Raw genomic sequence first — 13,320 nt, 5'->3', positions numbered from 1 at the left:
CAAGTAGCAGAAACTAGACCACAGCGGCTCAACCAAATAGGGTTTTTCTTATTTGATTTGATTTGTTTTGTTTTGTGTTTTCACAGACCATGGAATCTGGAGGTAGAAAATCCAAATCTAGCCTGTAGGTCCTACTATGTTATGAATGAGGTGGGTTCCTTCTAGCTTTCTGCTCTATCATTCCTGGAGTGTGACTTTCATCCTAAGGCTGCCTCATGGACACAAAATGGCTGCTGCCTCTCCAGGCTTATGTCCGTAGACTAGGCAGACAGGCAGGAGGAGGAGGGGTGGAAGGAGGAAGAAGAAGGAGGAGGAAGCAGATGAGGAGGAAGAGGGTATGGGGGAAGGAGAGGGGAAGGAGAAGGTGGATCCCATTTGTAAGAAAATCCATAATAGGAAAACCTATAGAGATAGAAAGTACATTAGCAGTTGTCAGACGCTGGGAAGAAGAGGGAATAGATAGACAGGGAGATGCTGGTTGAAGGTATAGGGTTTCTAACATTTCCAAGCTGACGAAATGTTCTAAATTGACTGTGATGATGGTTGGAGGCTCTGTGAATGTACTAAGAATCATTGCATTAAATTGTACACTTGAAATGGATGAACTGTATTGATCTCAGTAAAGCCCTTTCCTACTGCCTTTCCCTTAAAGGATGTAAGTGTACAGAATAGGCTCAGATCCTTCCTGAGAGTCCACAAGAGGCCCCATGGGAACAGGGGTAGGATGGAGAGAGTCAGATGGGTCTTGGCAGCCTTAGACCCTAGAGGGAGTTCAGGTGCAGGCCTGAGCTGTATCCTCAGGGCAGCTCTGCATGGGTCGAAGGGCACCTGATGGAGTCCTGCTGCAGCTGCCTCGATCACGTTCCCAGTCACCCAGGGCAGCCCTCATTCTTTAGTGCTCATCCAGTGTCATTCATTTAGCCAACATCCCTTGGCATCCACTTTGAGCTTCCAAACTGCCCACTCCCCATCCTCATAGATGCCATTCTTCTCACAGCTTCTCACAGACAAGACCCCTGCCCTCTCATAAATGAACAGACTGGCTCAAAGGAAAAAAACAATTCTACTGTTTTATACTGTACCATCCATTGCGTTCTATTTGTTATAACTTTTGTAAACAGGGGACCATACAACTAAGTATAAACTCCTTATGCTTATGGTTCTTATGGAACGATAGAATTCAAATGAATTTTCAAATGTAATAGAAATCAATGACTAAAACCAAGAACAATGTAAATGTCTTTCTGCACCCAGATTCTGGCTTGCAGAGTGGGGGCCGTGTGAAGCCAGCCCTTCCCCCACAATTTCCATCCTAAGTCCTGATCTGTGATGTCACAGGGGACAGAAGGGTCAGGTCAGAGGACTCAAAGGGATGATTTTTCCTGGCCTGGATGGAGTGGAGTGTGGAAGTCTTTGGGCTGGTGGATGGAGGCACATGAGCAGGAGTCAAGGCTGGGTTCAGGGGATGGAGCTGGAGAGATGGTACCCCAACAAGTCTAGAAGGATAAGTAATTGAGATAGCTGGATGAGCAGGAAGGTCTGGCAGAAGGGTGGTGGGGGAGAGGAGGCAGACTGATCCCTGGAGAGCCTGAAAGTCCAATTGCCAAGGCTTGGGCATTGTCCTGCGGGCATGTGGAGTCCTTGAGGGCTATTATAACCTCATTTCTATTTAGCAGGACCATGCTGGCCACAATGCAGAGGCAGAAGGGAAGACAGACTAGATAAGAGGTTAGCACCACAATGGGACATCCAGGTGGGTGATCGAAGATGCCAGGCTGAGCCCTGGAGAGAAGCCTGGGCTGGACAACTATCTGGGCATCAGCAGTGGTGGCCAGGAGCAGCCCCTGACTGACTTGGGCACAGGGACAAAGAAGGGAAGCCTCAGAGAATCAGTGCCAAGGGCCTCCCAATGGAGCCTCTGTGGAGGAGAGAGAGCGTGGTGGGTCTCAGAAGGGGACACTCAGGGCTGGGCAGGACCGCCTCCCCAGCCCTGGGGCCTAGCTGAGGTTCCTGGGCTCCCAGCTCCCCGGCCCTGACACGCACGTTGGCAGCCTCTGCTTCTCAGGCAGGGTCTAGGGATGAGGGCATTCCCCAGCCTCAGGGATGGACTCAGGCCCGGAGGAAACAGATGCCCACCTTCCGAGGTCTGTTTTCCATTCCGGTGCCACCATAAATCGCCTGAAACAGCCCCCACCCTCCCCCGGCTGCTACTTTGCAGTCGGGGTGTATCAGTCATGATAAGACATTACTTAAAGCACCGGTGACAGGGCCTAATCAGTCTTGTGAAATATAGACTTCTCCCCACACTGCGGGCAGGGCCGACATTAATACACATTTATGCAAAGCAAGAGCTGTAGCTGTCGGGGGCTAATCTTTACAAGTATGATAAATGATGTTTATTTTCCATGATGGAACGAAACACCCCAGCCGACAGTAATTGTAATAAAAAGGACAGATCAACTTCTATGAAGTGATTGAATTACCCTTCGATTGCATTAATGTCCACACTCTGTCGTGTCACCGGCATCCTGGAGGTTCTAAGGACAGTGAGCAGGACAACTTCCCCTTCAAGTCCATGTCTGCCCTTCCCCCTGGGCTGCTGGGGCAAAGGGGGCACCTACTGGGAGAGATGGGTCCAGCTTCTCCAGCCCAGACCTTCATCTTCAGAGGTGTGAGGCCTCTGAACTGGAGGTGCACACAGCCCATTATCCAGGTGGACAGCCTGGAAGGGTTGGCAAGTGGGGTGGCTTGGGGGCCGGAGGGGGTGACCCTGCATGGCCAGCCTTTGGGACCAGAAGACAAGATGCTATATCTAATTCTCCCCATGGCTTTGAAGGATGGTGTTATTATTTTTATGTCTTGGCAGGCATGGGAGGGGGAGCTCAGAAAGGTGAAGTGGGCTGGCCAAGGTCACACAGTTAGTGTGTGTCGAAAACGGGGTTCACGCTCAAGAGTGTTTAACAGACTGCTCTTGAGGTACCTGAGGGGACCCCGGCCCCCAGTCTTCCTCTGATGTGGGACCAGGTACCTTCCCAGCTTCACAGAGGACTGACCCCGTTCCTGGTAGAGTCTGGACACCAGGAGGCCCAGATCAGAGATGCTGGATGCCTGCTTCCAGAGCTGCAACCGGAGGCTATGTGCCGGCAAGTAAGCATGGAATGAGCAGGCAGGTGGGTCTGACTCTGTCTGTTAGACCACAGTCTTTCTACCTACAAAACAGAGTGGCACCCTCTCACTTAGTTGGTCACCAGTTCAGTGCTGAACAGGGCCCCACAAGGGCCTCTACTGGGTTGTTGCTCAGAGTCAGACAACTCTTGAGAGATCCAGTGACCCTGAGCATTGCCAGGGGCCCCAAGGAAAAGGGAAAATCATCCCTGATCTATTCTCCCCACAGAAGCCAAAGGCTCCTAGATAAAGTACATCTTATAATAAAGTATGCGACCCTAGTCACTCATCTGCCTCAAGCTCTCCAATGACCTCCACTGAATTCAGAGTAAAGTGCCAGCTCCTTAATCCACCATTTGTCCCCGTGTACATGGCACTTTGTTCAAGTCACCAAACTGGCAATTTCATAGCAGTCCATCAAACAACAGTTTCTCAGACTTGTGGCTGCCAAGGGGGAGGGAAATGGGGCTGGGGATGGATTAGGAGTTTGGGATTAGCCAATGCAAACTAGTGTATAAAGAATGGATGAGCAGCAAGGTCCTACTGTAGAGCACAGGGAACAATATTCAATATCCTGTGATAAACCATAATGGAGAAGAATATGAAAAAGAAGGTATATCCAGGTATAACTGAATCACTTTGCAGTACAGCAGAAATTAACACAACACTGTAAATCAACCATACTTCAATAAAATAAAATTTTTTAAAAAGAGCAGTTTCTCTTGATGGCACCTGGCTCCCAGTGCTCTTTACCTGCACCTCACCACAGCCTCTCACAGGCAGGGGGCCTGAGGCTTAGCGAGGGGAGCGCGCTTGCTGGTTAGTTAGTGAGGCTTCACACCCAGAAGAGCAGCACTGAAGCCTGCTGGACCCCTGCCTCTGCTGCCTTGCCTGGGGCCCTCCTCTGCCTAATCGACTTTGCGGGGAAAAGACAGAGCATCCACTCTGAACCAACAAATGGTCTCACCAAAGAGAATATTTCCAAAATGATGCATTTTTACTACATTGAAGCTCAAATTCTAACCCACCCTAAGTGTTTCTGAGCACTGCCCTGCAGGGATGCCAGAGGGCACGCTGATGGAGCTCCTGTGTGGTTAGCAGGTGTGGGCTCTGCAGGTGTCTGCGGTGGGTGGCTGGAGGCGGGGTGGGGCAGCTTCCTGGAGGAGGTGACAGGCCCCCTTCCAGGGACTCGGTCCCCAGCACAGCTGGGAGGTGGTTTTCCTATTTGACGGGCATGTGAGTCCCTGGAGGGTTTGTTAAAACACAGATGGACGTGCTCTAACCACACAAAGGAATATTATTCAACCTTACAAAGGAATCTAGTACTGATACAACGTGGATGAATCCCAAAAATGCAACGCTAAGTGAAAGACCAAACACGAAAGGCCACACATCTTGTGATTCCATTTCTATGAAATATCCAGAATAGACAAATCCATAGAGACAGAAAATAGATTGATAGGGGGTTGCCAGGGGCTGAATGAGGAGTGATTGCTTCATAGACATTGCTTTCATTGACGGGTGATGAAATTGTTTTGGACCTAGAAAAGGGTGCCGGTTGCAAATGTGTTGGGAGGTCACTAAATGTCACTGAATTGCACATTTTCAAATGTCATTTGGGGGGCTTCCCTGGTGGCTCAGTGGTAAAGAATCTGCCTGCCAATGCAGGAGACCTGGGTTTGATCCCTGGTCGGGAAAGATCCCACATGCCTCAGAGCAACTAAGCCCGTATGCCACAGCCTTTGAGCCTGTGCTCTAACGCCTGGGAGCCACAACTATAGAACCTGCTCGCCCTAGAGCCCAAGCTCCAAAAAAGAAGGAAGTTCCTGCAATAAGAAGCCTGCACAGCACAGCTAGAGAGTAGCCCCTGCTCTCCACAACTAAAGAAAAGCCCACACAGCAACAAAGACCCAGCACAGCCAAAATTAAATAATTAAATAAATAAAAATTATATTTTAAAAACCCTTCACTTTATGATATGTGAATTTCACATCAATACATATGCATACATATAGCTTGTTGGGTCCCAGCAGCACAGTTTCTGATTCATGAGTTCTGGGTGGGGCCCAGGGTTACCATTTCTAACCAGCTCCCAGGGGCTGCTGATTCCCAGACCACACTTGGAGATTCCAAACAGGGTAACCCAGAACCTCTGGGAGGCCCCGCCCTGGCTTAGATCAGCCTCCACTGGAGCCCACGGCTAGCCGGGGGAGCCTGAGTGACACCAAGTTCATGGGGGTTACTGACCAACTCCCATTAAGAATTTGGGGCTAGTTCTCATTTAATGTTTGTGCTCATAATTTGTTCTTCATTTTGATTATCCCTCATATTTTAGCTAAAAAAGGCTCATCTTTCATAAGTGTTTTAAAACCAGGACAGCTTGTTTTTAGAGCTGGTTTGGGATCCGCCTCTCTCCATCCTGGCATCAGTGGAAGGCGCGAATGGTAGATACTCGAGAGAAAGGCGAAAGAGAAAGGAGATGGTACTCAAAAGAAAGGAGAAAAGCAGGTGAGCCCAGCCAGGCGGCAGAGCCCTGGACCCTGGACCCTCTCTCTAAGCAGCCAGAAAAGAAGATGGTGATGTCTCCCAAATTCTGTCACCCTCCTTCAGCTTCCTCCAGCTCCCAGCTTCAACCCTGGTGACTCTCTGGGCACTACAACCCTGCCCCTCTCCCTGGAGGACACTGGGTCAGACTCTTCCTCAAGCCTGGGCCGTGCAGGCTTTCCCATCGGCCGCTCTGTGGAAGTCAGAGGGCCAGGGGCATCCTTGACTCCGCCTGCTCTTGAACCTCCCTGGCCCCCACCCCCCATGCCCTGCTGCCAGGTTGCTTTACCAGCCGACCTCACCTCTCGCCAGGACGGAGGTAAAGAGTGTCCTCTGCGCCTGTTCTGGGGCCCCCTGTGGTCCTTTACCCCCGCAGCCAGCAAACCTGAGGCTTCCCTCGTGACTATGGTAACCACGGCCACCCCTGCTGCCTCCTTGGGCTCCACTCTCAGCACGCTTCCCTTCACTCGGACCTGCTCCACGTTATCAGTTTCCATCTTCCCCAAAGCCTTGGCCCAAAGAGCTCCTTCTTCCCGGAACCTCACCCTCTGCTCCCACTGCCCCCCGACATCCCTGACCCATGCAGGTTACACTACACAGCCTAAGCCTGCCCTCCTTCAAAATCACTTCACCACGGACGACTTCCCAGGCCCGGACAAGGGAAGGCCGCTGTTGAAATCTCTTCTATGACCCTCTGCTTTCCTTTATTATGCCTGTGCTGCTGCTAAGTCGCTTCAGTCGTGTCCGACTCTGTGTGACCCCATAGACGGCAGCCCACCAGGCTCCCCCGTCCCTGGGATTCTCCAGGCAAGAACACTGGAGTGGGTTGCCATTTCCTTCTCCAATGTGTGAAAGTGAAAAGTGAAAGTGAAGTGATTATACTTAGATTTGTATGTTTTTTTTAAGGTCTATCTCTCGCCACCATGGAGGACTCACCAAGGGCCAGGCAGTGAGCAGTTTTCTTGGGGCAAGATGCTCCAAAAATGCCTGCTGAACCGCTGAACGAAGGAAACGTTCTTGTCTTCTTGATGTGGGTGACGCGGTTGAGCAGTGCTTTGCCACAGAATAACACTGAGTGTTTTAAATGCTTTTAGTTGCCCAGTTCTTGCGTGTGTGCACGTGGATGTGCCCATCCACGTGGGCTTCTCCAGACCCTGGGATGACGATGAGACAGAAAGAGCAGACATCTGAGGCATCCACCACCGCGTGCGGGACCCCGTGGAGAAAGACACGGGGCGGGCTCCTGGTATTCCATGGAGCAGGAGGCACTTTGTTCACCAGGGGCTAGCCTGGCCCCTGGCCCCTAGGACACCTCCCCCAACCCTGCCAGAATTTGGGAGACATCACCATCTTGTTTTCTGGCTGCTCAGAGAACGGATCCTCATCAGATTCTTTGCCACAACTCTGCCCTTGGGTGGGGAAAGGGACGATCAAATCCTTCCCCTTTTCAACTGAGGCATCCTGAGGAAAGAAAAGCCCTCATCCATGTCCCCCCAGCCCCCTATTCTCAGACAAGCCTAAAGATCATTTTCAAAGACCTGCTGCTGCTAAGCTGCTGCTGCTAAGTTACTTCAGTCGTGTCCGACTCTGTGCGACCCCATAGATGGCAGCCCACCAGGCTCCCCTGTCCCTGGGATTCTCCAGGCAAGAACACTGGAGTGGGTTGCCATTTCCTTCTCCAATGCATGAAAGTGAAAAGTGAAAGTGAAGTCGCTCAGTCGCGTCCAACTCTTAGCGAGCCCGTGGACTGAAGCCTGCCATGCTCCTCCATCCATGGGATTTTCCAGGCAAGAGTACTGGAGTGGGGTGCCGTTGCCTTCTCCTCAAAGACCTGCAGACACAGAAATTCTACAGAAATCCCAGCTGCTCTGACGCCATCCAGGCCTGGAAGGCTGGCCCACCACAGTGACCCTGGGGCTGTGGACACCATCTCGATGTTGCTAAGCCCTTAGCCATGTCTCTGTTGCAGGTACAGGAAAATGCGGCTGATGTCTTCAAGAACGGGGGCCACCACTGACCACCCTTATGCTGGGAGGGAGTTTAGATCCTGTGAACTTCTAGCCTGAGGGAAAGTATAAGATGTTAACGTTCTGCTATTTCTGAAATTCCTCCTCGAACCATCCTCTACCCACCGCAGATTCATTCAACAAATCCTGAAGAAAGACTGACTTGATGCCCAGCACCGAGCCCTTGGCCTCAGAGAGACAAACGTGAAACAGACATAAGAACTGCATCTGAGAGGTTGTTACAGGGAGCCCCAGGAAGGGGCTTGGGAAGTGGTGGGGGCAGTGAAATTGGGAAAGGCACTCTGATGAGGGTGCAAGAGTTGAGTGACTGGCCAAGAGAGCCTGGGGGGTGAATGGCAGACAGTGAGGAACGACTCCCCAAAAGAATGAACATAGACCAAAGATTCAGAGCAAAGCTGGTTCTTGCTTTCCAGATCAGCGGTGGTAGCAGTGTTAGGTTTCTCGTTGCCTCCAAGCTGCCTCCCCAAGTCCTTGAACTCCCAGGAACCACCAGCAGATGCTGGTTAGTGGGGGTCAGAGCCGTGTGCCAGGGCGGCGGTGCTGCAGGGCGGGCACTCCTGGTTCCAAGCCAGGTTGGACGGGTTGCAGCAATGAGGGGCATGGGGAAGGTGCCTAATAGGTGGTTCTTAATTATTATTATTACTTTTTATTAGGAGCCCCGGCTGCCCAGACCATAAGGATGTGTGCCCCTGCCTCTGCTGGAGCTTCATTAGGGAGATGCAATTGGGTGAGACTAATGAGGTTGGCTCAGGGAAAGACCGGAAACAAACCTGGGCACCGCTGGTTGGTGCAGTGGGGTTTCAGCCACACTTGCATTTTTGGCAGCAGGTTGCTGCTCGTTGAGGCTCTTATGCATGTGTCCTGGCCGCCTCTGGGCTCGGGCTCTGCTATAATTTATTATGATTATCAGAGCCATGAGGTGGGCAGGCTGGGTGGAATTAACACCTTCACAATGAGGAAGGTGGCCCTGGCCTCTGGGAGCCTCCCTGGATATTCCAGGTGGAATGTAGGTGGGAACCATGGTGGAGCCCAGCCCCATCTTTGAACCTTGCCAGTACTGTTTTCTCCATGCAACTGAGCCAAAGTGGTCATCACCTAGCCCAGTCCAGCCCAACCAGAGAAAAGAAACTATCATCCTGAATGTGACTTAAGCAGCTTTGGAAGAAGACCACGACCTTGACTTGAAAACCTGTGCTACCTTCACCTCCTCCAGGAAGACCTCCCTGATACACACAGACATTAACATAAATCCCCCTGTTCTGTCTGGGTACCTACTTGTAGGATGACTCTTGGCATACTCTAGTGTCATTTGCTTGTCACATGCCAGTCTCTCTAGCTAGTTGTGAGGACCCAGAGAGCAAGGACTGTCTTCTGATCACCTTCAGACCTCCAGCATCCAGGACACTTCATGCAATTACCAAACTTTCAAGATGTTTGTTAGGGTGAGTTGACCTGAGCTGTGAGTGCTCTTGCTCTGGCCTAGCCAGCTGTCCAAGGGCAGGACATAGGGAACAGAGGCAGACAGTCAGATCAAAAGAAGAGGCTGGGGTCAGGCAGACTCTTAGAGACCCAAGTGAGCACCATGGAGAAAGGTTTTGAAACAGGCCAAGTGGTGTCAGAGTCTTTGTCACCAGGAGCCAGCCCACTTGTATCCCCCAGATGTGACCTCTGGAGTTTCTGTGATTTATCACTGACCAGGAAGCGCAAGGTCCTGTAAAGGCAACTGAAGACGATGATTCTCCGTCTTGGTGCAAGCCTGCTTGCCCCAGGAAGGCAAAGGGTGTTTCTCAAACCTGCTCTCCTGAACTCAGTGGGAATGAGGGTGAACCCTGGAGTGGCCTTGTGCAGAGATATCCCCACAGTCAGGTACACAAAGACGCCACAGAGAGACAGGCCACAGTTTCTCAAACATCTGTTCCACACAAGGATGGGGGCATTAAACCCTCCTTTTGATACCAAAACAAAGACAGGTTATAAAGGTGCAAATTTTAAAATTTTGCTTGACAATATTGTGTTAGTTTCTACTGTACAGCTAAGTGAATCAGCCACATATATCCATATCTCTACTCTTCCTTGGATTTCCTTCCCATGTAGGCCACCACAGCGCTCCCTGTGCTATGCAGTCAGTTCTCATTATTTATCTATTTTATACATAGTGCCAGCAGTGTATACACGTCAGTCCCAGGCTCCCGATTCACCCCACCGCCTCTTCTCCTCTTTGACGTACATATGTTTGCTCTCTTCATCTGAGTTTCTATTTAAGCAAGTGCAAATTTTAACAGTACTGTAGACAAACTGTGACACACCTCAGCAGTGTCACACTTCCGACTCCTCCCCCCAGCCCGCGGGGCACAGGTGTGTGCTTTTCTTTTCTCCTTTGCCCTTTGGGGCAGAGGCCGTTGGAAAACCACACAGGAAGGAGGGAGAAGATCAGAAACTTGGCTGAAGAGGGAGCTGAGGGCCTGTGTGCGGGGGATGCTGGCTCAGAAGTGCCCGGTCCAGCCAGTGGGAGCGATGCTCCGTCCTCCCCGCTGTGCATGTTTCGCTCTATACACATTGGTGGGAGGGAAGAAAATGTCATCGGAGTCATTCTGAATAGAGAAGCATAGTCCTCACTTTTTCTCTTCCATGGTGTGACGCTGAGCGGGGTGGACAGAGGTGGTTAGCCACTGCAGTGGACACAAGGAAGACGGGGAAATAGGAATATGTGGAGAATGAATAAGGAGGGTGAGAGAGCTTGAGGGCAGATTCCTAGGGCTTGAAGGTTTGTTGATTATCAGGGTTGAAAAAGAGCAAGATTGGGATGAATCACATAACTGGGCTACAGGGAGGATGTCGGTACCCTTACGGGGTCAGGAGACCCAGAAGGGTGGGGAAGAGGTGGGGAAGAGAAGTCAGGAATGTGTAGGAGGTTCTTATCGTCTTGATAGAAACCCTGGTCTCTGAACACCCTTCGAATGGTGGGATCTGGGGTGGACTGGTGGCCGTTCGTGGTCTTCAGTCCCCCACCCCCGCCCCGCCACAGCTGGCCAGTACTGAGGCAGCCCCAGTGCGAAACCAGACGGGGCACTATCTGGCCTCCAGGAGCGAGTGATGGCAAGGGGAGGGGCAGCAGCTGGTCAGGGAGGGGCAAGGGGTGTGCAGACACCACACAGGTGCCTGGGGCCTCCCTGCCTCGGAGCCATCACAGAACCCCCTCCCCCAGCTCAGACCTTGTCTTCCCAGTGACACCAGGCTGTCCTTGTCCCCTTAGCCTGGCCCCCCAGTTTTCCTGATTATTTTTTCTTCCAAATCTAAAATTCACTAGCGCTCATTATAGAAAATTAGAAAAACAGCGCTCACTCCTAAGAAGAAAGAAAATTCCCCCAAAGCCCACCTGCACGGAGAGTGACTGCTAAGAGCTGGTCTATTCCCTCCAGACTATTTTCTTTCTTTTCTCAATGTGTCTGGTGCAGACCTCTGAGGCCACCAGTGTGTTGCTGTTTAGTCGCTCAGTTGTGTCCAACTCTTTGGGACTCCACGGACTGCAGCCCGCCAGGGTTTCCTTACCTTCACTATCTCCTGGAGTTTGTTCAAATTCATATCCTTTGAGTCTGTAATGCCATCCAACCATCTCACCACCCTGGTCCCCCATGTGAGTCTGCAGGAAATAACCTGTCATTTTTGTTGTAAATCAGCTTCGTGGGGTTCTAAGCCTCCTCCAGTTCTAGCCGGTGCTCGTCCTAGGTCTCACATGATGCCAAGGTGTGTGGGAGTGGGGAAGGCTGCAGAGGGGTCTTGGTCACCTGCCACTGAGTCTGTCCACATGAATAACCCTGGAGAGAGATGGGGCCTCTGGCTGCATGTTTCCTGCGTTGGGATTTAGAGATCCTGGGGAGATTGGAAAATGGCTCTCTATGACCACTGATATCTGGGACCCTCCCTCGGGCTCTGGGTCCCCTCTCCTCCCCCTACCCGGCCCAGCCCGGAGAATCTCCCCCTTGTTTAAAGGAAATTCTTCCCAACCCCCACATTTCCCTGACCCACACACGTCCCTCCACCACCTCACCCTTCCCTCATGGACTTGGAAGACCACGAAATCCAGAGGCTAAGTCCCTTGTAAACAGAATGGAGCTCTTCTTTACTGAGGGGGCAGAAACCTTCCTGGGAGGGGAAGGAGGCTATTTGGCAAAGAAAGAGAAAAAGAAAACTCCCACCATATATAAGACCCTATCCTAAAGCAAGCTGAGCAGTGGCATCCCTGCAAACACAGACACATGTACTTTCCCTACAAAATCGATATTGTAATGTACCCGCTCCACGCTTTCTCAGTGTTCCCCTCCACCCTCCACTGTGGGCATTTTCTCACGTCATTGGAAAATGTGGTTTTTGATGGTGGCTTCTAAGGTTAATTTAGCCAATGAGCCGGAACCAGGGAGTCCAGCATGTTAAGGATTTGAGCAGAGACTTATAGCAACAGCTCTCCTGCATCCCTCTCTTCTGCAGCCCATCCCAACCTGGGCCCCCTCCCTGCAGCCACTCCCTTGCTCAAGAAGCTACCATGACTCCCTACTTCTATCACATCAAGGGTGAACTCTGGCTTCAAACCTCTGCATCCCTGGCAGGCTCCTTCTCTTCTCTGCCAGCTCCTGCTGTTGGCTGCCCTCCTCGCTCTGGGACACCGGTCTCCTGAAACGTCTCCCCAAAACTCCACCCTGCTCTTACTTGGTCAACTAGCCCCACTGCCTCCGAGCAGCCTCCGCTGTGCTCTCCAGGTATTCTCACCTCCTTCTCTGCAAATTGCTACCGCTCTTGAGGGAAACGCTGAATTCCCTGGGAGACAGAACCCCTCCTCTCCCTGAGTCTTGAGGCCAGGTCCCTTAGAGCTGAGTGGGCTGGGGTCTCATGAAGGGGTCCATGAAAAGAGCATCTCTCAAGGAAGGGCTATGACCACTGCTGCCCTGCAGGTGGCCTGACTCTGGTGAGGACTGTTTTGCTGTCCAGTGCCACCCCGGAGCCAGGCTCAAGCCCCACCTGCGAATGGAGGAGACAGGGAGACAGGGGCCCAGCAGTTCCTCATGGGAGCATCACGTATCCACCAGTCTGGGGGTCACGGGGCTCCCCACTTCACTCAGACTGTCATCCCAAAGCCCCGCACCTGTTTCTAGCTGTTCTTGCATTCTCTGCACCTCACAGATGAGAGAAAAATGGGGCCGGGCAGGAAAAGTGACTGGCCCCAGGTCACAGAGGACTCTAACAGAGCGGACATTGCTGTCATGTCCCTTGGTCTTCACCCCAGCCTGAGAGGCTCCATTCTCTGACGAGGTCCCTGCCCCTGCCCCTGCCGGAGCCATTCAACTGGGGAGGGCTAAAGGCACCGGTGACCTGGACACAGAACTTCAGAAGTTCTGGAATTTGACACCAGTGGCCAAGGGCAAAACAGAACCCCAGGGCCAAGTCAGAGAGAATGGAGCATTCATAGGGGGCTTCCTTGAGGAGGAGGTATATTTACTTGAAAATAGTACAGCTTACTTAATCCATATTTGTTGGGATTCCCAAGACCATCTCTTGTCAGAACAGGAAATGTCTGGATCTAGCCAAGAGA

At 51.7% G+C, this 13,320-nt stretch overlaps 1 pseudogene; it reads left to right on the top strand.

Moving 5' to 3' along the window:
• Window positions 1-5,973: 5,973 nt before the first annotated feature.
• LOC148778541 (ubiquitin-conjugating enzyme E2 N pseudogene) overlaps window positions 5,974-13,320 on the top strand; it is an 89,159-nt pseudogene continuing 81,812 nt past the window's right edge.

Source organism: Moschus berezovskii, chromosome 2 (genome assembly GCF_049115385.1).
Source record: "Moschus berezovskii isolate FMDL1 chromosome 2, NW_MosBer_1.0, whole genome shotgun sequence".
Lineage (NCBI taxonomy): Eukaryota > Metazoa > Chordata > Mammalia > Artiodactyla > Moschidae > Moschus > Moschus berezovskii.
Note: the sequence above shows the minus strand (reverse complement) of the source record. Positions and strands in the feature narration are given on the sequence as shown.